This window comes from Piliocolobus tephrosceles, chromosome 18 (assembly GCF_002776525.5).
Source record: "Piliocolobus tephrosceles isolate RC106 chromosome 18, ASM277652v3, whole genome shotgun sequence".
NCBI lineage: Eukaryota > Metazoa > Chordata > Mammalia > Primates > Cercopithecidae > Piliocolobus > Piliocolobus tephrosceles.
Window position 1 is genome coordinate 39,704,421 of NC_045451.1, and position 24,837 is coordinate 39,729,257.

A 24,837-nucleotide genomic window follows, 5' to 3' on the forward strand; every position below is an offset into this window, starting at 1 on the left:
TAAACAGTCATTTCAACTTAAATAAAATAATTATTCTTCATTTCAAACATACCAAAGATCAAAGAACCCAGGGAAAAGAAGGTAGACACAAAAACTGACTAGGTGTATGCAGCCAAATATTTGAGACACAAATATCAAAAATGCATGTATTGAGCTTGTATAGTGCAAAATCTTTGGACTGGGAAGTAAAGAAACTGAATTCAAATCCCATCTGTCATGAAGTAGAAGGAATATATCTTCTAGCCTACCTTCCTAGATGTCATCAGGATTAGATTTACCTAACGTGAAAGTTAAATAAGATAAAAGTGAAGGTGCATTTATTAGTAGTAGTTTATTAGCATTAATACGATTAATAAATGAAACAAAAATTTAAAAGATCACATTAAAACTACAATTATAGGAATATGTAAGTATTTTATAACATACATATGCAGTTTTATATTTGATGCTATAGTAATTGCTAGTGGCAAACTAGTATCAAAAATGTTTACAGAAGAATGTTCTGAAAACTCCCTAGTAAATTCCATCAAAATTCTCGAAAATTGGATCCTGTTTCTCTTCTAATTTCTATTCTATTCCTATTTCTGAAATGTAATACCATGAATTTTCTTCAGAATCCCATTTCTCATCAAGCAGTGACAATATCTATAAAATATTTATGACACTCTTATGTGCTCAATGTCCATTTAGCCCTGGAGAAAACATAGAGATAAAAGACATCCCCTGACTTGAAGAACTTTACAATCTAACTTCACAGGAATGTAGGAAAAGTCTGGAAATTGTTCTGGAATTAGAAGTGGAGCTATAAGGTGTGTAAGATGGGATTCTCTGTAATCACCAGTAGAGATGAATAGCTGTCTGTCAATCATTCACCCATTTATTATCCTCTTATGTCTTAAAATCCTGCCTTCACCCTATACATTCCTCCAGTTACATTATTATCTTGTGCTTCACCTTCACCCAAGATTCTTGGAAATCACTTACACACTTTTTTCTTCTTTACTTTCAACTCAGGCTCCAACCCACTGAAATCTGGAGCCACACTCACTACTCCTATAAAACTGCTGGTTTTGAAAATCATCAATGAGACCCCAATGGGTATCTTTCAACCCCTATCTTTTTTTTATGTCTCTGCACAGTATTGCATGGTGAACTGCTTCCTCTTTGAAGCACCTGCTTTTTGTATTTTTCGTGACAATACAGGCTCCTAAATTTCATTCTATATGTATGATCAACTCTTAGTAGCTTCCTTAGTAACCACCCTTTTCAGACTATCTGTAAATGACAGAGTTCCTCGGGGTAAGACCCATGGCTCCCTTCTCTTCTCACCACATACTCAACTCCTGGGTAATGTTGTCTACTCCTGCAATTTCTAATAGACCTAAATGTCAGACTCTAGACATCCCAAAGGGGTGGCTGAGTCAAAATATTTTAAACTGAAAGCATCATTTTCTCTCTTAAGCCTACACTGATGGAAAAAAATGATTGATGCTAGGGTAACAGCTAACCTCTGATACATGTGGTTTAATACTTGGAAGTTTTTTTCTTATGTACATCAATGCTCTCCCAGTGTAAGCTTTATCCATCCTGTGGTCTTTTAGTTTCTGTCACATGGTCAACTGAGTCAGAGCACACACATTAAACATCATGTAGCACATTCTAGCGATTAGACTGCCACAGGCAGACATAACTTCTGGCCACACTCCAGCGGCCAGAACTCAGTCACGTGGTCCCATTCTGATGCAATGAAGAAGGAGAAATATGTTTTTTCTGTCTGCCCAAAAGGTTCCTCCTTTTACACATACTTGGATATTGTATGGACTTTAAAGCCTGCCTTCTTCTGGAAAGTAGAAAGCCTAAAGATCATTTTTTTGTTTCAAACAATCAAGTGGATTGTTTTTCGTATTAGTTTTATGGTTTCTTTGTCAATACATTTATCTCAAAAATGTACTATGCTTCTGATTAATTTGCTTTATGTCTGTTCCATGTACCAATAATTATACCCAAATATTTTTCTTTTGTTGTCTTTTTTTGAGGTTCAGTGATACATGTGCAGGTTTGTTATATAGGTAAATTGCATGCCACATGAGTTTGGGGTACAGATTATTTTACAACCCAGGTAATAAGCATGGTACGTGGTAGGTAGTTTTTTGATCCTCAGCCTCCTCCCTCTCTCCACTCTCAAGTGGGCCGTGGTATTTGTTGTTCCCTTCTTTCTTTACATCCATATGTACTCAGTTTTTAGCTCCCACTTGTAAGTGAGAACATGTACTGTTTGGTTTTCTGTTTTTATGCTAGTTTACTTAAGATAATGGCCTCCAGTTACATCCATGTTGCTGCAAAAAATGGTCTTGTTCCTTTCTGTGGCTCTGTAGTATTCCATGATGTGTATGTCTATGTGTGTGTGTGTATATATATATAGACATATAGATACATATGTCTACGTATCTATATATAGATCTCTACATAGATATATGTATCTATATATAGCTATACACACCATGTGACATATATGTGTGTGTATATATATATTCACAATAGCAATATATATTTGCTGTCAAATAGCAAATGTACATTCACACACTATATATGTGTGTATATATATTCACAATACATATTCACAACATGACCATTCACAACAGCAAAATCATTCAATCAGATATATATTTTTTCTTTATCCAGGTTACCATTGATGGGCATTCACGTTGATTTGATGACTTTGCTAATGTGAATTGTGCTACAATTAACATACACGTGCATGTGTCTTTATGGTAGAATAATTTGTATTCCTTTTTATAATCCTTAATTCTTCAGCAAACCCAATAATGGGATTGTTGAGTCGAATAGTAATTCTGCTTTGAGTTCTTTGAGAAATCACCAACCTGCTTCCCAAAATGGCTAAACTAATTTACATTCCCACCAGCAGTGTATAAACATTCCCTTTTCTCTGCAACCTTGCCAGCATCTGTTATCTTTTGACCTTTTTATAATGGCCATTCTGACTGCTGAAATGGTATCTCAGTGCAGTTTGATTTGCATTTCTCTAATAATTAGTGATATTGAGCATTCTTTTATATGCATGTTGGCTGTGTGTATGTCTTTGTTTGAAAAGTGTCTCTTCGTGTTCTCTGGCCACTTTTTAATGAGAATTTTTTTTTCTTGTTGATTTGTTTAAGTTCCCTATAGATTCTGGATATTAAACCTTTGTCAGATGTGCAGTCTACAATTATTTTCTCCCATTCTGTAGTTTATCTGTTTTCTCTGTTAATAGTTTTTTTTTTTGCTGTGTGAAAGTTTTTAGTGTAAGTAGGTCCCATTTGTGAATTCTTGTTTTTGTTATGATTGCTTTTGGCATCTTTGTCATGAAATTTTTACCAGCCCCTATGTCCACAATGGTATTTTCTACATTATCTTCCAGTGTTTTTATAGTTTTAGGTTGTATCTTTAAGTCTTTAGTCCTTCTTGAGTTCATTTTTGTATATGGTGAAAGAAAGGGGTCCAGCTTCAGTCTTCTGCATATGGTCCGCCAATTATCTGAGATCCATTTATTGAATGGGAGTCCTATCCCCATTGCTTGTTTTTGTTGACTTTTTGGAAGATTGGATGGTTGTAGGTGTGTGGCATTATTTCTGGGTTCTCTATTCTGTTCCATATGTCTATGTATCTGGTTTTGTAACAGTACCATGCTATTTTAGCTACTGTAGCCTTGTAGTATAGTTTAAAATCAGGAAACATGAAGCCTCCAGTTTTGTTCTTTCTGCTTAGAATTGCCTTGGTTATTCTAGCTCTTTTTTGGTTCCATACAAATTTTTAAATAGTTTTTCTAATGTTGTGAAGAATGTTTTTGATATTTTGATAGGAATAACACTGCATATATAAATTGCTTTGAGCAGTATGACCATTTTAGTTATATTGATTCTTCCTATCCATGAGTATGAAATGTTTTCCACTTGTTTGTGTCATGTTTGACTTATATGAACAATGTTTTATAATTCTCATTGTAAAGATGTTTCATATTGCTGGTTAGCTACATTCCTTGGTATTTTATTCTTTTGTGGCCATTGTAAATGAGATCGCATTCTTGATTTGGTTCTCAGTTTCGATATTGTTGGTGTACAAGAATCCTAGTGATTTTGTACACTGATTTTGTATCCTGAAACTTCCTGAAGTTCTTTATCAGATTAAGGAGCTTTTTAGCAGTTTTAGGTATAGAATCATATTGTCTGCAAATGAGGATTGTTTGGCATCCTCTCTTACTATTTGAATGCCTTTATTTCTTTCTCTTGCCTGATTGTTCTGGCCAGGATGCCCATGCTATGTTGAACAGTAGTGGCAACAGAATGCATCCTTGTCTTGTTTTGGTTTTCAAGGGGAATTCTTCTAGCTTCTGTCCATTCAGTATGATGTTGGTTGTGGGTTTGCCATAGATGGCTGTTATTATTTTGAAGTATATTCCTTCAGTGCCTAGTTTGTTGAGGGTTTTTAACATGAAGGGATGTTGAATTTTATCAAATGCCTTTTCTGCATCTATTGAGATGACAATATGCTTTTGTTTGTAGTTATGTTTATAGTCATATTTACTGACTTGCATATGTTGAACCAAACTTGCATCCCAGGAATAAGGTCTACTTGATTGTAGTGGATTAGCTTTGTGATGCACTGCTGGATTCAGTTTATGATTTTTTTAAAACATAGTTCTAAGATTGGCTTTATATCTTTGATTTGTTGACTACATGTATTTCTCTCAGCATAATCGTGACCATCTTGAGGGTATATTATCCTAGAGTGAGGAGTACAAATCTTTAATTTTACCTTTGTTCTAAGACCCTTAATATTCACTTGAGAAATATAACTAGTCCTTTGTTGCTAATACCATTTAAAACTCCATGTCTTATTATTTGGGGTCTATAAGAAGTCAAGTTCTTCAACCCTGCAAGCCCCCAAATTACTGGTCTTTCTCTGTTCTCTCTCTGCTTGAAACATGGCCAAGTGTCTCCTGAGGTCTCCTCTGCCTTATACGTTCTTGTTCAAGGCAGCCACAGACAACAAATGTATACAAGGAAGGTTCTATGTAACAAACTCTACCTAAAGCTGCCAGTTTACTTGTGGCATATGGTTCACTTCTTACATTGTCGAAAGGAATATGTTTTATTCTCCCCAATCTTTTTGCCACTGTATAACATGTATAGGCATTTTTTTTCCAAAATCTGATGCCACGTTTCTTCCTGCTTGCTCCCTAATCACTAAAATTTGTCGTATGTTTAAAGTGTTATTCAAAGGTATCATCCCACTTGTATATTAGTCAGGATCCCACTTTTATATTAGTCATGATCCCACTTTTATATTAGTCAGGATAACAATACATACTGTTTAAAAAACAGTGGCATAAAAGTATTTTTAAAATGTCTCTTTCTCTGTCTTTCTCCAGTGCAAATAGAATCAAAAGTTCCTGATATAGAATAAGCAAATAATGGAAGGAGCCAAGTTTCCTGAGTGGCCACAAAGAAAACTCTGTCTTCTTTATCAAAACTATGAGATGAGCAACACCAAGTCTTCAATTTTCTTAAGCAATTGGGCTTTAAGATTTTTTAATATAAGCAGCTAGTATTAATTACTCTGACTAATAAATAGTATCTGTTAACATCTCGCCTATTCCATTAAACAATGCCACTATAAAACCAATTACTTAAATCAGAAAAACGGGCATCAGTTTTCGCTTTTACCATTTTTTATTCCCTTCACTTAATATCTCACAGAGCCTTTTTGATTCTACCACCATATATAGTACCTCTGAAATGTTTGCATTTCTTTCACTACAAGTAAAATATCTGATTCAGACTACCAACACTCTTGAAAATTACAAAATCTCAAAGCAGCGTATCTTCCACCCCAATTCCTGATTCCCAATAGTATTTTTCAAGCTGTAGCTTGAGTGATCTTTTAAGGGTCCAGCCTTGTCAGATCATTTTCCTGTTTAATCTTTCCATGGTTTCTACTGTCACAGCATGCAATCTTAATTATTTAGGTCAGTGTAAAGACCTTCCACGACCCTGCCCTTATTTTCCTCATCAGTCTCTGTTTACCACCTGCCCTTTACTCTACAATTTATTGAGTATGTTGGGATCCCCTGGAATTCTCTGAGCCTTAGCATATCCTCACCCTCTGCCTAGAGCCTTCTTCATGACTTTATTGTTTCTACCATCTTCTTTTTTCATTTTATCCTTTGTTTCTTCTTGAATGTCTTCAATGACTCCCTAAAGTAGCTGTATTATATGTTTCATTATTTATCATCACAGAACATTGATCTCTTCTGTAACCACTGCTTTCTCATCAGTCTTTCCCTAAATCCTGTTCCTTATTGTTGGGGATTGGATTTTTAGTCACCATTGCCTTCTGAATATTTGGCACAGTGCCTGGGTCATAGCATGTTCAACATATATTGAGTAAGTGAATAACTAACCCTCTTCTATGGTTTGAAGTTATGTGTCCTCCAAATTCTTATGTTGGAATTTCAGCCCCAAAGTGATTGTATTAGAAGGTGAAACATTTAAGAGATGATTAAGTCATAAGGGCTCTGACTTTCTGAGTGGGATTAACGCTCTTATAAAACGGCTGGCAGGAACTAGCTATGTCTTTTTGCCCTTCTGCCTTCTGCCATTTGAGGACACAGAAACAAGGAGCTGTCTAAAAAAGCTGAGATGGAGCCTTCACCAGACACTGAATCTGCCGGCGACTTGATCTTGGATTTCCCAGCCTCAAGAACTGTGAAAATAAACTTCTGTTGCTTATAAATTACCCCGTCTGTGATATGTTGTTATAGCAGCAGGAATGGACTAAGAAACTCTCTCTTTATGTAAACAATTACTTGTGGAGAAGTCTGTATAATTACAGAGTAAAATCTTTAAAATCTCATAGGTTTATAAGTAGCCTTACCTGCTGTCTTAAATTCAAGATCCCCACATTTGCACCTCTTTGATATATAGAGTATAAAAATAGTCTTGGCTATCTAAGGCTAGTGGCCAACTGTCTATTGCAGAGAAAGAGTGAGAAATTTAATATAAATATTCATATTCTTACATATCCACTTCCTAGGCTAATTATCTATTTAAGAAACTTTGCCTTATTGCTACACACATACATTTATAAATAAAAGTACTTCTGCATTTTTCAAATATAATTTAGTTTTTTAAGACTTGTGTGCATACCTAAAAGCATATGCACCAGATATGTCCATATAAGCATATAAGCACAATTCCAATCAAAGTAAAAGACTGTACTTAAACCAACAGTAAGGCCTTAAATCAACTAGGAAATCCAATTCAATCATATTTCAGGGTTTATCATTTCAGTTATACAAACTTTATCCTGGACAAAAACTGATGTGGGGTGTGTGTGTGTGTGTGTGTGTGTGTGTGTGTGTGTGTAGTTTGTTCTAAATATTGTATACAAATTTATTTAAATGAGCTCATCTAGAAATACTGAGTTCTATTTAATATATTTCTTTTTATTGAAAACAATTGATTTCTTTGTGTCAAAACAATGACAGTGGGTCATTAGAGCAATTATTTTTACTGTGTAATTTCACTACATAAATTACCAAATAAATAATATTTATTGCAGAAAAACACAAGCTTACTATCTTTTTACTTACTTTCAAGTGAAAAGATGGAAGAGCTATTCCTATGTCCTGAAAAGTCCACATATTAGTTGGACATGTTCATATCTGATTCATGAAATCTCCATTGCTTCAGTCCCATAGACTTGAAATGATTTTAAAGCATATTCACATCTGTTGTCCTATGTTTTTATATTTAATAATTTTACCCTAATTTTACAGTTACTGAAACTGTTACATAACTGTGCTATTTTATATCTGGACATGCTGTGTATAACAGTATGTTCTTTTTACAGGTCTCGGACTTTATTCTCTAAATCTTTTCAGGGATGTGCATTGCTCTTAAAGTGCCCATGCTTGTATTCAAATCTTCTAATCTTTTTAATGGGACAGATTCAAAGATCAGTGTTTTTTAAAAAAGAAAAATCAAATATTATTATTACTGGTGGTTTATTTCAGGAATTTGGGAAAGGGCTTCTGTTTTATTCTAAGTATTTTCTTACTGTACTTGAAAATGCTCAAATCCCTTCAATTAGGGACCAATCTTTCTACTCTTATGTATAATGTTGAAAATGTAAAGGTCCTTGAGTGATGAAAACTAGTGATTTACAATGACTGCTATTTGAATAACTGTTACCAGTTCCTTTTGAGATTTTAAGGAGAAAGAGAAGAGAGATTAGGCCATTGTACATATGAAAACACAGAAAGAGTAGCAGGAGAGAAGAAATCAGGAAGAGATACCAAAGACAAGCTTCACCAATTCCATAACTTTGAAGTCAATAAGTCAGAAGTCCACCGACTCCTGACTTTAGCTGATTCACAATCAGTAAAGGAAAAACTTCACATCTAGTGGTTTATTTTTTACTCCTCAAAATTCAACACATAGTTTGTCATTTTTGCAAGATCAGGTATCCTTTTGATGCCACCTATAAATTCAATCATAGCATATTCATGTATCCTAAGTCCTTCAGTAATGACTCAGAAAAACTGAAGTAATTCTTTGACCTGGTTTTATAATTTGTTAACACTTTTAAACCTTATGTGCTTTTACTTTCATAAGAAAAATGCTTTGTTAATTTTTATCTGTCTTTAGAATCAAAGAGATAGCAAGGTGAAAAGCAGAGCCAGGAAGACCACATTTTTAATGAGCACCAAGCCTATATACCAGGCTATGCATTTTACAATGTTCTAAGTCTTTGCAAAGATTTTTATAAAGTAGCTATTATTAGTTCCGTTTTGAAAATCAACAATAAAAACAATATAGTGGTGAAAAAGTTTAAGCAATCTACTAGCCAAGGTGACACCATGAACCTGCAGGTCTCAATTTTGTGTAACTCAAAGCCCTATGTGATAGGAAGGCAGATGGCAGCAACCCTAGCTTAAAAGGAAGGTTTGCATCCCATAGACCTGGTGCTGAATAGAAAGCACAAAGAACAGAATAGCCGGGCGCGGTGGCTCAAGTCTATAATCCCAGTACTTTGGGAGGCCGAGGCGGGCGGATCACGAGGTCAGGAAATTGAGACCATACTGGCTAACACGGTGAAACCCTGTCTCTACTAAAAATACAAAAAAAATTAGCCGGGCATGGTGGTGGGTGCCTATAGTCCCACCTACTCGGGAGGCTGAGGCAGGAGAATGGCGTGAACCTGGGAGGCGGAGCTTGCAGTGAGCCGAGATCGCGCCACTGAACTCCAGTCTAGGAGACAGAGCCAGACTCCATCTCAAGAAAAACAAAACAAAACAAAACAAAACAGTAGAGAGCCAGAGCAGGAGGTATCTGAAATCTACTCTTAGTCTCCTATACAGTACACACTGCAAAAATAGCACGGGATGGACCAAAAACAGAAACATTTAAATCGAATCCTAATTCTACAACCAAGGCCTCAGCTCTCTCAAATGAGAACAGAGAACACACACGATGTTAGCTCCTGCTGAGGGTGTGTAGGGAATCCCTTTCTGGAACGATTTGCTATCTTCAGAAGAAGTACTGAGAAATGGAGTACCTGAGATAGAAATAACAACTCAGAGAGAATAAGACCACATCAAAGCATCATTGTGGGTATTCGACGGTTTTTTTTTTTTTTTTTTTTTTTGGCAGGTTACGTTTTGAGGAATAAAGCTTCAAACTTTCTGGAATCATATTTGGTTCTTTATGACATCATGGTCAAGGGTGGGCTTTGCACAGTTAAGTTAGAAGGCCCATCAAAATGTCATTTCAGGGGAGGCCAACAGCCTCTTATATCTCCCTCTCTGGCTTTCAATAGGGCTTTAAATTCCCATTATGAAGAACCATGGCCTTTCTCCAGAGTCCATTATTAAAATATATATTAATGTATAATGAGTAAAACTTGGATTATCTCTAAACACCGAAGTATAAACTGATTTGTAACTAAATTCATAAGGAGATGCCCCCAAAGGAATAGAGTTAAGTTTTGGTTCAGGGAGAAGAAAAAAATGTGTTGGTGTCTGGTGCCTCGCTCAAGAGGGAGCACTGTGGTCAGGGTACTGAATGACTCAGTTGCCAGAACAGTGAAGGGAAAACCTCAAGAGAGAGAGGTGCTTGTTTCTGGAGGGCATGTGCGGGTGTTCTAAAGAGTCAAAATGAAAGAGGAGAGACTGCATAAAGATATAATACATACAGCCCTCTATCTTTGTTTCATTTGCAGGTGACTTTCTTCACAGAATAAACTTTTTTCAATTCCTTTATGACCTGACGTAGCAAAAAGGCACACTGACAGATGAAATTAGAAAATTATTGTTGATTCGAAATAAATAATTCCTTCCTTCCTTCCTTCCTCCTTCCCTCTCTTTTCTTTTTTCTTTTCTTTTCTTTTCTTTTTTCTTTTCTTTTCTTTCTTTCTTTCTCTCTCTCTCTCTTTCTTTTCTTTTTCTTCTTTCACTTCTTTTTTTATATAAAATCTGTTGACTATAGCCCACATCAGATTCTCAAGGGCCAAACCTGTAGAAGTAAAATCTAAGCACCATAGTAGGTCTTAGCTACACAACTCCAGTTCGAAGAGTATTTATCTCTTCTTAAGTACATTCTCAGAAAGAAAAATAAAACTTCATATAGCATTTGTAATTGAGTACAAACAGCCTGGAGTCCCCAACCTAGCTAGCATTTACAGCATTTTGTTTGATCAAACATGATATACAAGTCAGCAGACTAGCTGTGAAGAGATCTCATGATCATAATTCCCAGGAATAAGGTGATTTCAAACAGCTAGAGTAGCATCCCACGGACACCATCTACCAAGGGGAACAATTAAGCCAGAATGGCATTCTATTCTGCTGTTGCTTGCGGATTGCAAATCACAGCAGTTTACCCAGTAATTTCCCATCCATCAGCACTAGTGTCTTGCATATTAAAATATTCTTCACTGTAGTTTCCTCATCTGTCAGGTAAATTTTCAAATGTAGGCTGGAAAGAAAGAACTGGTAACTGCTGATTCACAAAAAAATGCAACACATTTGGGGTTTATTTGTGAACAGGATATTAACTACTCTTATTATTTTTTTCCTTCTCTCAAAAAGGTTCCTGATCCTTGGAGATGAGAGTATAATTAAAACTGTAATTAGCAAGTAGATAATAAGGAGCAGTGAAAAGACAAAAGAAGAAACTGAGAAGAGCTATTATGTTAAATCAGAATCCAACCAGATTCTAAATATAGTTTTCTGTAGTCTAAAAATAAAGGAAGCATTCTATTAATTGTGGTCATTTTTCCACACACTTCTTCATTACAAAAATGTGTAGAATAATCATAAGTTGTCCAATATTTATCACGTTCTGAAGGAGAAAAAAAATATGAACATCACATACATAGAAAATAAGTGAAAACCAACCAAGTAAGAAACGCAAAGTCTATTTATTCAGACCTCGCTATAGCAAGGGAGTAAGTCACTATTACTTGTGTTTTGGCAGAGATTCAAAGGCAGATAGGAGAGGGGGAAAGAAAGCTTTATAGTGAATCAAGGGGGAAGGCTTCCAGCGTACCCCAGTGGAAGCTATTGGCACAGGGAAGTTGTATGCAGGCCAAACACACGTGAGCCAACCTATGTGATTGCTTGTAGCTACATATATGGCTCTCTGTGATTGGCCCTAAGTTAGAAGCAGGGACAAAAGTCAGGAAAGTTGTCAGTTATTAATCAAGGACTGGCCATTTAGGGCTGATTGTTATAGATACCATTGTTTAGCTTCCTGTATTGTTGCTAGTGATAGCAATCTGGCTACCCGCAAGTCTGATTTATAGCAGGTTGGCTTTCTGGTTGTTTATTGTAGATAAAGGGTTGGTTTCCTAGGCAGATTCCTGCAGGCAATGAGTCAGAGTTCTAGTTTTGTATGTGGTCTGGCTATTATTCCATTTTTATATTCAATCTCTCTCATATATAGAGATTATAAAATAAGAATACAATATTTTTAAGTTTTATAAAAAAATTATAGTTGATTTTATTATTTCCACAAGAAGCAAATGGTAATATATTAAGATGGACTCAGATCCTATAATACTTAGTGGAAAATGGATGTAACCTTTTAAGATATTCTCAAACATTACTCAAAAAATGTAGAAAACAAAATTAAATCAGTACTCTACAATTGTAGAAACAAATATTGCTCTTTTCATTGGAAAAACATTCTCAGTAGTCCACTATATAATGTGGGGTACTGCCTTTAAAGGCATCTCTGCTGTTTCCTCCTTTTCAAACAATTCTTGTTTAATGCCTACTTGAATCTTCTTAAAGGTTATCGATTCTTAACTTCTAGGTGTACTTGTTTTTTTTTTTTTTTTTATGTTAGTATATTTTGTTTTCTCTCCAACAACAAAAAGCTATCTAAGACCAACGTTGCTTTCTTGCATGGCTCTGAAGTGGCTCTGAATTTCAAAATAGAATTTCCCCAAATAGTTTGGCTACTGGCACATTAGCAGAAGCATGATGTTCTATCCCAAAGTGACCACATGGAAGGGGATCCCACACACTATTAATTTACTCTCTGAACAACATTACATGAGCATATGCCATGTGCAACATACTGAACTAGCTGTTAGGGTTGCAGAGAAAAATTATATAGATTCTGGCTCAAAGAATTAAGAGTCTGATAGAGGAAGATAGACATTTATAATCAAATAGAAGTAAGTAATAATTACAGTCATTTTTTAAAAAGTCATCCCAGTAGTGTTTGCAGGAATCAATGAGGTCCACAGACCAGAAAAGAGGGGGCTGCAGTTCTCTGAGAGAGGGAGGTGACAGAACCTCAACAAAAGTTATTTAGGACAGATGATTTTTCAACTTGTGTTTTAAAATCTGACTAGTTTTGTCACTTGAATAAGACCAAGAAAGGCATTTTAGATAATGAAACAGAGTAAGCAAAGGCATGGAGTCATGGAGTGACTTAAAGCATTTAAATAGAATGGCCTCAAAGAAGGTACACACTGAGGAGGGGTAAGGGTAAAACTGAGAGAAATAAGCAAGGACAACATCATGGAATGTATGAATGTCCTATTTAGCATTTTATACCTTATCTGGTAAGCGATAAGGGATCTTGGAGAATTTTAAGGAAGGTTATATTTTTTAAAATGACTTTTTAGAAAGATGCATCCACTGTGGATACACATGCTCTTGTATATTTTTAAAATAATTTTGTTTCTTTGTAGCTCTTATAGTCACTAGGTGACAACCCCTCTGATGTTACAATAAGAATATTTGCAAATAAACTTCAAGACCAGAAAAAATTTGTATAGCAAAAATGAGATAGCTAACATTTCAGGGGACAAAAATCACTCAAAACAGAACAGGAGAAAGCTGTCCCAGATAATGTAGAAAAGTAGTGAAAGAAGACATTTTAGAGATTATGTATTCCAATGTGTTATTTCATATGGACAGGATATTAAGTTAGGAACTTTGTTGAAAGCATAAAGATAGAAAAGATAAACTGCACCAAAGTGAGCTTCCCAACACAATGCAAATTTCAAAAAAAAAAAAAATCAAAGGAGAATAGAAGAGAATAGAAAAAAAGAGAATAGAAGGATTTGGTTTGGAGATGGAAAGAATTTGGAGAAGACTTTCATGGAAGGAGGTGTTTCCTTGCTGAGAATTTCTTCTCCTAAGGGTAGAGGTAGAGTGTCTGCTTCTTACCTCAGGCTTGGAGAATGGAAATCCAATGTGACCTCTCTGAATATGTAATATGTGTCACCTGCAGGTAAAGAAGTGCAGTGAACTCATGCCAGACTGCAGACTGAAAATGCTAAAGATGAGAGACAAATAGCGGGAACAAAGCGAGGTGGGGAAATCGGTGACCTACACTCTCAGCATTAACCAGGACAAAGATTGCACAAGCATTTTTTATAGCTCGAATGTGGGTTAAGCATGATAGAACAATAATGTGGCATTGTCTTAGATCTTATCTAATAAGGTACTACAAAGGCTAGCAAGATAGAGCCCACAACATATTCAAGGTATTTCTGTCAGAATATAAAGAACCCATTAATAAAAATTTATTGATAAATAAATCAGATAAGAAAAAAATTATCTACAATTTTTAGTCTAAATATGTCTCAAATATTGCATGAGACATTATGTATTTTTTTTTTAAATTGCTGTTTGGCTGGGCTTGGTGGTTCACACCTATAATTCCAGCACTTTGGGATGCTGAGATTGGCAGATCTCTTGAGCCCAGGAGTTTGAGACAAACCCAGGCATTATGGAGAAACCTGTCTCTACCAAAAACACAAAAATTAGCTGCATGTGGTGGCTTACACCTGTAGTCCCAGCTACTTGGGGGCAGCTAAGGCAAGAGAATCACTTGAGCCCAGGAGGTTGAGTTTGCAGTGAGCCATAACTGCAGCGCTGCACTCCAGCCTGGGTAACAAAGTGAGGCCTTGTCTCAAACAAGCAAACAAACAAACAAACACATCTGCTGTTCATCCAAAACTCAAATTTAACTGGGCATTGTCTCTCTGCAAACTCACATCAGCACTGGACACTAGCAAGACTCAGCATAAAATCCATATTTGACTGTATGCCCCAAGTACAAACATTTTCCCCTTAATATTTCTCCTTTACTAAGAGTCAACCCTGAAAGACTCATAAATTGCAAGTTTTGGAGGAGCAATGAGGGGAGAAATAAGAAGCTGCCATACCTCTGCCACCCACAGCAGTAATTGTCAGCTGAGAAGGTAGGTAAAGTAGCTGTAACTCTGAATAAATCTGACGATTCCATGGAACTGAACATTTTGAGTGCTGAGATGTCTATTTTGTGACTCAAATTAACTGTAAGATGTTGAATAAATTAAAATTCAGAAAAGTTATGGGTCTGCCTTGAATATTCCTCCAGAGTAAGGGAAAAACAACCAAACAGCTCCCTATCTCATAAGCAAAGTAACTGGGACAATGGGCAAAAAAAATAAATGCGTACTCTGATTGCACTAATGAGCCTTGCTTGTTCAATACACCAGTTATGTGCAAAAGAGTAATAGAAAACAGAGGCTTGAAGGGATCTAAGGGTTGCTCTGAGAGTAGACTGCTTGAGATGGATGAAGGTGAAGAATAGCCCACGTCATCCACCTATGCTTGCAATTCTTTCCAGGGTGATTCTTTTTCATTCTTCTGCCAGTAGCAGACCATCCTTTCCTACCCACAAGTTCCTCTGCTACTAGAGAAGCCAACTGCAAGTCAAATAAAAAAATTTCAACTAATTATGATTTGAAATATCTCTAGATACACTTGCATGAAAACTCAAAATAAACTTACCTATCTGAGCTATATAAACTGATAATATAAAGTCAACTATGACTTGCCTTTAACCTGGGCTCTGTCCAGAGATGTTTACCACAAGGAGGAGAAGCCCACCGTTACTGGGTGCTACAAGTAAAACAGCACAACAGAGCTTATTCTCTGTTATTGGATATTATATATCCTCCTTATTCTGAGGACCTCATATTAAAGTATGAGGTCATATTTTAAAGTTGTTGCTCCAATCTCTAGGGGAATATAAGTCAATGAATTTCACACTAATTACAAAGAAGACCTAGCAAACTGGGGAGAGTGAGAGAGACGGAGAGTGGGAGAAGGAACAGAGAAGTTAGAGGAAGTGTATAAATGTTGTATTAGTTCCCTATGGATGCTGTAAAAAAAAGTACTATAAACTTAGTGGCTTGGAACAATAAAAATATTACTTTACAGTTCTGAAGATCAGAAGTCCAAAATGAATATCACAAGGGTAAAATCAATGTGTTAGCAGTATGTCTTCCCCTGGAGTCTCTAGGGGGAAATCATTCCCTTTCCCTGTCTATATTCTAGGAGTTAGATGCATTTCCTGGCTGGGGCCCCTTCTTCCATCTGAAAAGCCAGCAACTGCATCACTGCTACCTCAGCTTTCATTGCATCTTCTTTACTGAGTCTAACTCCTTGCCTCCCTCTTTCACTTGTAAGGACATTTGTTATTATATGGCATCACACAGATAATCCAGGATAATCTTCCCATCTCAGTGTCTTTAATTTAATCACAGCTGCAAGGTCCCTTTACCCTGAGACATAATATATGCATATGTTGCAAGAATTTAGGAAACAAAAATTTAGGGGGACCATTATTCTGCCTACCACAGATGTGCTGTCTCACCCTTCCTTTTTGGGGAAATTGTGAATTATGAAATGAGAATGAGGAATGGATGAACTGGCTGGAAATTTCTCCCTTCACTCTTCCTTTCTAATCCAAAGAAGTCATCCATAAGTCCCATTTTGCCAACTCAAGGATTCTCAAACTTTGTAATTCATTTCTGTCATAACAAAAACTCAACATCTATTCAACATTCATCTTTTAGTAGCACTTTATATCACTTATCGATCTTCCTGCTTTCTCCTCTCTAGGACTATACCTTCCTGCTCCTCCTGGAGATACTACTGCTTCTCCACTTCAGTACATTGTTTTGCTAGGGATTCCAATCTAAACTCCTCCACCAGAATTGTGTACCTGTGACCCAAAATTGGGGAAACAAAATCCTGCTGGAGATCTATATATTGCTAAAGCATGGACATTTATAAGCCACTCCTAACAACTGACAAGGAAAGATGGGATTAAGTCTAAAAGAATCCGTGTCATGTCTTCCAAAAAGCAGAAGAGATCTGTCTGCAGTAGGAAAGAATGAAGCTGAGACTCAATGGTACAAGGTGAGACAGGTAATTTGATTTCCTAGATTCGCTAGACCTGAAGTTCAACCCCACCCCATCCTTCTCTTTTATCTAAGCCAAAAATATATTTTATTTGTTTATTTGTTTCAGTCAACTTAAATTGGGCTTCAATCACTTGTAGCAGTAATATTCTGTATTAGTAGAGTCCTGTTCTGAACTGTTATACTTGCAATATTCCATTAAATCCTCAAAGCAATCTTGTGATGATATAATATATATCACTATTTTACAAATGAAGAAACTGAGGCAGAGACTGAATAAGTAATCTATGAACATTTATGTTGGCAGTGTGAGAAAGAGCCAGCATTTAACTCAGTTTCCAGCATCAAAAGCCTAGTCTCCCAACTGCAATACCATACTGCCTTCTATTTTCCTTGCAGTGAGACAGTGCCCCATGTCAGCCAAAATGAGTCTTCTTGGCACCATTTGAGTATGTTGTGCTCAACCTTGTATTTTACACATGCTGTTTCTTTAGTCTTGTTGAGTAATCACTATAATGCTGAGAACAGAAAAATTTTGCTAAGTAGTCTTCAATGAGAAAATATTTAAAATTCACTGCTAGTTACATTAGCTGCAGCTATTATATTAAATTAAAAGTCATTTAGACCACACATTGATGATTGCAACAGGTGATATTCAATCTTCTCTACCTCAAGTCTTCAAGTCTTCAATTGTATGTTACAAGCTTTTATATTTTATTTTTTTGACTAAAACATTCTACTCTAATATTTGAGAGCACACAGTAAACGGTGTGTTCTTAGGGAATATATTAACAAACACTTAGATGTGGGCCTTTCCAATCTGTTAGGTATAGATTTTTTTGCCTTAGGTATAGTCAAACATTTCAAAAGGGTTACTCTAGGCAATGTACCATGAGGAACCCTGGGAAGAATTTCATGTAGAGGACAGGAAGGGCAAGGACTGGGTGAGATGTGAAAGAAGGGGGTAACTCTGTGTATGCCAAAAGCATAAAGTAGGCTGATTTCAACATAAATAACATTACTTGTGGATAAATACCTTTCTCAAATTCCCAGTCCACATTAGCTTTTCAATTATACACTATCTTGTTCGTTTTAGTTTTTTTTGTTTTGTTTTTTGAGACGGAATCTTGCTCTGTCGCCTAGGCTGGAGGGCAGTGGCTCAATCTCAGCTCACTGCAATCTCTGCCTCCTGGGTTTAAGTGATTATCTCACCTCAGCCTCCCAAGTAGCTAGGATTCCAGGCACCACCACGCTACCCAGCTAATTTTTGTATTTTTAGTAGAGACGGGGTTTCACTATGTTGGCCAGGCTGGCCTCGAACTCCTGACCTCAGGTGATCTGCCCACCTTGGCCTTCCAAAGTGCTGGGATTACAGGCATGAGCCACCATACCCACCCTGATTATCTTAACACCACTATCTTAACAAGCTGCACTTCTCTTTTATAGCATTTCCTTAAAGAATTAACTGACCAACTACATATTTGTTTTCTGTGTCACCATTAGATCTGACTGCAAGTTCCATGCTTTTAGTCATTGTGTGTATCTAATTACAGAGCTTTATACTTGTTGAAGAAAAAGAGAAAGCAACAATGGTGGGGATGTTGAGTCATGCAGGTGATGGCATAGGGAAGTGAATGAAGACTACTCCCCATGAGGTCTGGGGATATCAACGGTGACACACTGATTTCAATCAGATTATTAGATTTGTCTCAGCATGAGCAGTCCACAACCTGTTCTTTCATTTTATCTTCAGCCGGACTTCTCACACCACCTAACCAATGGACAATTTCTATCAAATTGCTGCTCTGCACTTCTCACTCAACTCCTATTATTGTTTGTAAAATCATGACAGCATATACTTAAATCAGTTTATTAACACACATCATACAATGAAATGATGCTTTGATCTAGTATTTGAAGACTTGTTGCCATTTACTTCTGGGTCCCAAATCCAAGGAATTTTAGGACAAAAGTAGATTATTTGCTCTTAATAGATACTGAATCTGGCTTTATACTACACCAATTTATTCATCTTTAAATGCTTGCTGTATGTATTACCCTTCTGCAAACTATCCTTTCTAACACTCGCTCCTCTTCTCATCTCCTGTAGCTACTCTAGTGAGCAATACTTCTTCAGTATTCTTCATTCCATTGCATCTCTAAGCAAGCTCCTTTTAAAATATCTCTTCACTTGTTTCATTATTTATTCACATGCCTTTCTGGCTATTTTTCTCCCCAGTCCTTTCTTGTCTCTTTCCTATCTCTCTCTCTCTCTGCTGTTTATTATAAAATCATTATTTTCAGACTGCATGTTTACCACATCCATATCCATGTTAATCTACAGTGCTCATGCTAAGTAAGAAGAAACAGGAGTTTAAATGATCAAGTGAAAAGTCAAATTCAGGAAGCTGAGTACACACAAAATGAGCATACTAGAGTTCATGTAAACAAATACGAAAACAATAAGGATGAGGCTACATAGTGAAGAGAGCAAGTCAAGTAGTCAATTGTCCATGAAAACAGTCTACGACCACAGAGAAAGATGAATGGTAGAAAGTCTTATTAAAATAATCAGTAAAGATATTTCCAGAAGCAGAAAGAATCAGAGATACTGATGGCTTCAGAAAAGTTCACAGCAAGAGTAGTTGCTGATGCTAAATGTTCTTCTGCCCCAGTCTCAACTGCAGTCCACCTAGAATACTAGTCAGACAGCTTTGGATGAGACTATCTCATATGCAAATGACCTTCAGCAGTAGATCCAGCACTCCTAAGAGGAGGAGGAGCATTCCATACAAGAAGGAATATTCCATAACACTGAATAAGAATCATATCTTTTCCCACTTTATTAAATTAAGCTGCCACCTTAAGAAATAGAAAGAGGAATTACAATTTGGGACATGTCAACATTAGAAAAGCTAACCTCAAATAATCTTAGTCTTTTGAATTTCCCTTCAAAAAGATCCTCTGGCCCCTAATTCCTTGTTTAAAACAAGTTGTGTTATTACTAAGAAATGGGCTTTTGCAGAGAGAGCTCCCACCTCCAATGCTCTAATCTGACTTGTTATTTCATCAGGGTGCTATAATGATCTCTTTAAGGCACTGTGAAAATACCATGTCAATTTAACCAAAGACTCTGATTAGTATTGGAGCTATGTTTTTCTTTTTTTAGCTTTTACCCCACAATATTCCCCTTCTATTTCTAGTATAAGAATTCTTTATCAAATTTGGTTGATTCTGTTTTTCTTACTGTTAAATAAAAATGTATTTCAGAAAGGTGTACAAAATGTGTGAATGGTTCAATGAATAATAGCAAAGCAAACAACTGGATAACCATCATCCAGGGAAAAAAGCAGAGCACCAGTACCTTCTGAACAATGTTTCTTCTTTATCACCACTCCCTTATTCTCTCTTAGAAAAAAGGTTTGCTTACCCCTACCATACTAATTATTGTATTCCATAATTTGATATATAACATTAATAATCAGTTCTATTTTTGATAAAATATTGTGTTGTTTTCATGTTGGGATATTATGAATTAATCTGTTGTGAGTAATCTAGTACCTGTCTCAATGGGATATAGGTTGTTGGGTGTAAACTCAGGAGAGTCTTTATAACTTTGATAAATAATGTAGAACAGCTTTTAAAATAGGTGTGGCAATTAACACTCCCATTAGCAGTGTGTGAGAATACCCAGTGTTTGTCTTCTTCTCCAGTGAATTTTAACCAACTCAGTGTGTGTGTGGTAGTATTTAACTCTAAGTTTAATGTTAATTTTTTATTTTAATTGGTCATTAGGATATTTTATCTCCTAAAATGCCCATTCCAGACTGGCACAATATTTATTGGGCTGTCTTTTCTTAGAGTTGTATGAGGTTTTATATATTCTGAATTCATTCCCTTTACCAGTTGCATGTATTGCAATTATCTTTCACTCTGTTTACCTTTTTATTTCTTAAGAGACAGTCTTAGAGATAATGTGGCTACAATTCATCAATTTATAAAAAGTTTTTTTCTCTGCCTAAAAGTCATCAGAGTATATGACAATATTATTTAATATAACTTCTTGAAGCTGTATTTTTCAAATTTTAATATTTACTACAATTCACCTGCCATTGACTTTTGTCTATATTGTGAGGTAGGGATCAAGGTTCATTAAAATATATATATATATATCTAATTTTTTTTAGCAAAGTTTATTAACAGACTCTTCTTTCCCCAAGCTTGACAGTGCTAATTTGATTTTAAATGTAATGTCCATATGCAAGTATCTGCCAGGAAACTAGTAAAATCTAATAAGTTAATTGTATACATGTATTACAATCTAAGATTTATACTTCTAGGAAGCATGTATATTTATAAAAGACATGCACAAAAATATTTCAAATAGCATTGCTTTTAATAGGCTTAAACTTAAAACAACCTGAGCTCATAAGCTTAGAGTAAATAGTGAATGGGAAAGAGGATAAGAGGAACTTTGAGTTACTGATAATATCCTATTTCTTTACTGCATCATTTTTACATAATTCATTTTGTAAATATTCATCAATTAGAATATTGACAATGTGAGTGTTATTTTTCTGAATCTATGCTATGTTTCAGTTTAAAAAGAAGTTTATTTTTTAAAAATCAGTAAGATAGCACACATACATGTGTTTATTTTGGCATGACTTGCATCAGTTTTGAAATAAATAAAAATGCTTTGGTGATGTAGGTTAAAGGACACAGGAAAGTCTTCATCTCTGAATTGTTGTTTCCTCATTTGTATAGTGAAGAACACTGGAGCCTCAGTAGTCCCGTCCAGCTCTTGTACTATAAAATTCCATTTACCTAAGTAACTAAAGCAGAATTGGAAACCTGCTTTGTGCCTGTCCCCACAAAACCTCTCATTTTTATTTGTTTCTTGTGCTATTTTTGTTGGCTTCATTGTTGTCCTATCTCAATGAACATTTTCCATAATAGTTTTCATCTTGGAATAATCAAAACCTAGTTTGTTTTAAAAAAAGACAAAACCACTTCAGTGTTTCTCAGTGACATGTGTGACTGGCCATCTGGTTACATTCACAACTAGGGCGAGATGAAGCTTTCTCAAGCTTATTAATTCAGTGCATGTCTTTCTTGGAGAAGTTGGATGGTCATATTTAATTCCCAGTTTCATGTCAACACTCACGGGGAACATTTGGCCCTTTTAAGTTAAAGCACATGCCCATCTCTTCACTATTTCTTAATGATGAGGCAGAGTTTGTTATGCCAGAAGATGTCTTTTAAGCCATCAAAAGAAAACATTTATACTGCAATCTTCTCTCCATATTACCATGATTTACAGCCACACATTCACCCAAATACCAGATTAATATCTGCCCTTAGACCTGTTTTAGAAGTGCGATAACTTTATAACTACATCATGGCCTCCAATTTCTCCTTGATTTAAACTATCTTGTACTATGCTAGTAAGTTAATCTTCCCGAAGCACAACTTTCAAAATCCTTCAATGTCTTCAAATGTTTAGTTTATATCAGATCTCTTAAAACTTTAGTGAGAAAAAAAGTTGCTATGGAATAGGCACTGCCTTAAAAGGCAGATCCCATGTCCCTCACTTGAGATGTTGATTCAGTAAGGAAAGAATGAGGTCCAGAAATCTGCCCTTGTTTCCCTGTCCAATTTAGGAAAACTGAGGATTACTCCAGATATTTACACAGGCGACCATCTGCCTTCTATGAATAGGGAGATTATTATTTACAAGTGAACTTTGTGCTTTGGCCAGGCACTCTAGAACACTGAATTTTTTTGCTGCCAAGAAGTCATCTCAGCAGGTTTTTCTAGAAAACTTTAGAACTTCCCCTTAGCTACTGCAGTAAAATGACCTAACTTGAAACACAGCCAAGAAATTAAAAAAAAAAAAAAAAAAAAAACCCTAAAAATCAACAAGAAGTGTGACAGCATGGGCTATTTCATAGGCCTGTTTCCCAGAGGCAAGAATAGGAGACTTTGAATAATTTCTCAAAAAGTGACAGGTAGCAGGCAGCTGCTACCTGGGGCTCCTCAGTGACCCCTTTGAGAAGAATCAAGAGTTGACTTGGTGCTATTGAAGGGACTAAGAAACCCTCAGGGTCCTGTAGGAGCAGTCATTACAGCTCTTGGAATAATGGAAGGAAGTTCCATTAGGGATCAGCAGTGAGACATTTGGAAAAAAATGTTTTATTGGCTTGAGATTTCCAGTTTCTCATTTCTTCACCCAAGAAAATCACCCATGGTGAAATATATACATTATCATCTCACATGGAAAGGGAAATAACATACTGGCAGTACATTTGAATTTTATTTTAAGCCCAAAGAGAAGGGGGAACTAGATTTCCCATGAAGAAATGTGGTAGGAATTGAAATAACCAAGATGTATCATGTGATTCTGCCCATACCATTTATTCCCATTTCCTCTGCTTCATTCACTTAATTCTTTTCCTCTGTAACCAAATAACATGAAATTCTTTCTTACATGCCAGCTCTTTCATTCTTCCATGTATTCCAGGCTCCTTACTCTACCTGGAATTTTAAACTGAGTGTGTACTCATCCTTCACATCCCAGTTCAAGCTCCCATTTTCAATCTAGTCCTCTCAAGCCTGCTAGATATAATTAATCATTTTTTTCTCCATTACTGTCTGTTAGCATTTTATCATTTATGAACACTTATTGTGCTGAATACAACGCTATACTATGATCATTTGTTTTACCCACTAGACTGATTCTTAAGGATAGAGTCTGAGCCTTGTAATCTGTATATTCCCCACTATCTGTATAATCTGTGTATTGCCTCTGTGAAAGTAGAGCAGGGTCTATTTGTTAAATTAAAGAGAACTGAAATAACTAAGAGGTACAAGTTCATCACAAACACACAAACACTAGGCATGCTTTCAGTTCTTAGCTAAAGAATAACCCTGGGGAGACGTATAAATATTGTATCCTCTCCAATGGCTAAAACAGGGGACATACAGTAAGTTTTCAAAAACAAATATTGACTGACTATATAATTCATTGATTAGTATACAAAATGACATTGTGAGTTTAATTAAATAGATCAGATAATAAAAAACAAATGATCAATTCAGACCTTTAATGAATATGAATGTTTTGATTTTCGGTGCCAATAGACTAATAGATACATTAGTCCAAAAGAACAAAATGATTAAAGTTTTCATCTTAAGATAATAATAGCTTACATATATTGACTACATAGAATAGATGAGGCACCATGCTAAACATTTCATATGCATTATCTCATTTGATATTTATAATAAGCAGATGATAAATACTCTGTTATTATCTTCATTTTGGGGAAACTGAGGTTTAGAACGGTTGCATAACTCACACAAGGTCATGTAGCTCAAGAGAACACTGTTAGTGTATGCACCCTTCGAATGTCACTAAAAACTGTACACAAAACAATTATCGGGGGGGCAGAGCAACATGGCCAAATAGGAACAGCTTCAGTCTCCATCTCCCAGCGCGAGCAACACAGAAGACCGGTGATTTCTGCATTTTCAACTGAGGTACTGGGGTCATCTCACTCGGGAGTGCCGGACAATCCGTGCGAGTCAGCTGCTGCAGCCTGACCAGCGAGAGCTGAAGCAGGGCAAGGCATCGCCTCACCTGGGAAGCGCGAGGGGGAAGGGAGTCCCTTTTCCTAGCCAGGGGAACTGAGACACACAACACCTGGAAAATCGGGTAACTACCACCCCAATACGGCGCTGTAACACCGGCACACCGGAGATTATATCCCACACCTGGCCGGGAGGGTCCCACGCCCACAGAGCCTCCCTCCTTGCTAACACAGCAGTCTGCGGCAATCTAACCGCAAGGCAGCAGCGAGGCTGGGGGAGGGGCGCCCACCATCGCTGAGGCTTAAGTAGGTAAATAAAGCCGCTGGGAAGCTTGAACTGGGTGGAGCTCACAGCAGCTCAAGGAAACCTGCCTGTCTCTGTAGAGTCCGCCTCTGGGGACAGGGCTCAGCTAAAGGAGCAGAAGCCTGTGCAGACGCGAACGACTCTGTCTGACAGCTTTGAAGA